Below are 2321 nucleotides of genomic sequence, written 5' to 3' on the forward strand. Positions count from 1 at the left end.
GCTAAACAGGATAAGAAGTAAAAAAAAGTCACTGTGTTCTCATTCAGGTTCATGACTTTTAATAACATCACTTTGATGTTTTCAAAATTTGTATCTTCAGACTTGCTCTCTGCCCTAAATTCAGACTCATATTTCTACTGAAAAGACAGATCCATTTGAATTTGTAATAGACATTGTAAACTAAGCTCGTGATACTCTACATGTTTCTTTTGCAACCATTCCATTTCAGTAATGACAATTTCATCCTTCAAGGGATCAGTCTGCTAAACTAAAATCATCATTTATGCCTCGTTTTCTTTCACAAACCTTTTCACAGGTAAACTCAGCAAAATTCCCTGGTTGTACCTTCATAATGTAGCTAGACTTTCACCCCTTAGCCTCTTCTGCATTAAGCAAGGTCATCATGTTGCACAATTCCAGGAAGCCGTCTCACTGTGTTCGGTGTGACTGGCTCAACACTACAACCCACATCTGAGCCAGGGTCAGTTTTCAGGAGTCATGATATACTGATCAGATACCAGTATCAGGGTCCTGGTGTGGTGCTGTGAGTGAATGCACTGGACTGCATTGTTGGTTTGAACCAGTTGCTTCTCGGAAATCCTATACACGGTTGCTATGGGACAGAACCAACTTGATGGCACTTAACGACAAATACTGTAAAAGCCTCATAACTGATTCCCTGCTTCCTTCTTTACCTTACTGCAGGCTACCTTTTTTAAAAAAAAAAAAAAAAAAAAACTGACCTCAACCTTTTAAAAACATTATTTATATAGCATCACATTTTAACTGAATATCTTCAAATGTTTTGTTATTTCACCCACGTCAAATACCTAAATCCTTATTATAATCTATAAAGCTCTATGTGACTCTGTCACAATTTCTGTCCCAAATTCAACAATTTTGCACAAGTTTCTGTGTGTGTACATGTTTTCAATGATCTTAGGTAAAGAACTAAAGTGGAATTGTTGATTCATATGGTAACGTTTTGTATAACAGTATAAGAAACTAGCAGACTTTCCAAAGTTTGTATTTTCATCACCAATACATAAAGGTTGTAGAGTCTGCACATCCTCATAAACACTTGTTACTATCTATTCTTTGTATGTACACTGCCTTGTTGTCAAGTGCCGTCGAGTCAGTTCCAACTCATAGTGACCCTGGATAGGGTTTCCCAGGAGCACCTGGCTTTGTACTGCAGACCTTGTGATATGCAGTTCAGTGCTGTTCCTATAGTGCCACACCAGGAGTCCAATACACTTCCTAGTGTGGTTCAAACTCAGCAGCCTCTCCTTGGAAGCCCTATACAAGGTCGCTATGAGTTGGAATCAACTCGATGGCACTTAATATCTAGAAGTATTTGAGATGTGGTATCTCATTAAGGTTTGGATTTATATCTCCCTGATAGCTTATAAAGTTAAGCATCTTTTCAAGTGCTTATTGTTCATTTAGAGTGCTGGTGTGGTGCTGTAGGATAAGCACTGGATGGCAAGGTCAATTTGAACTGCAAGATTGGCAGTTCAATCCCACCATGCAAATCTAGGAAACCCTATTCAGAGTTACTCTGAGTCAGAACTGACTCAACAGCACTTAACAGCTAAAGCATTGCTCATTGTGTTTAGAAAGTAGTTATTTGCTTATTTTTAATTTGGTTTATTTTTTAATATTGAAAAGGAATGATACAATGCTTAAAGGTCTGTAGTTCCTGATAGATGTTGGTATATATTTAATACACTATGCTGTTTACTTGCCTCTAATAGTTATACTTTCATACATACAGTCTCTAAGTATTCTCCTTTTTTGCAATCGATACAATAAAGCTTGTTAAACTAAATCTTCCCATAGTTTTCTTTTCACCTTCTCATCTTTATGAACAATATATATTTTTTAATGCTTTAATGTGAGTTATGTGATAGTTTACATGGGAGAACATTAACTTCACATTGATCCCATCATATATCATTGCCTTGGCATGGTTACAATCCTCTCCTTGCATCATCCACCAACCAAAGGGTATACCCCACAAGCCTGACCCCCGATCATCAGCACACAGCCCCTCTCTCTCTCCGGGCCCAAAGACCCCAGCCACTCCATCTTTCCACGTCATCATCTCTGCCTCCATCTCTGTAATCACTGCTTCTCTGGGTGGGGTTCCATTCTCTGTTCTTCTCTTTTGATTATCCCAGAGACCTCTCTGCTCCTAGACTGCAAAGTTAATTCCTCCCCTCCCTTTACTAAAAAACGTCTATCTTTACATTTCCAGTCCCCACAATCAGTCCTGACAACAATTATTCACCATTGTATCACAAGAGACCTATCTGCAT

Source organism: Chrysochloris asiatica, unplaced genomic scaffold, assembly GCF_000296735.1.
Source record: "Chrysochloris asiatica unplaced genomic scaffold, ChrAsi1.0 scaffold00008, whole genome shotgun sequence".
In the NCBI taxonomy this organism is placed as follows: domain Eukaryota; kingdom Metazoa; phylum Chordata; class Mammalia; order Afrosoricida; family Chrysochloridae; genus Chrysochloris; species Chrysochloris asiatica.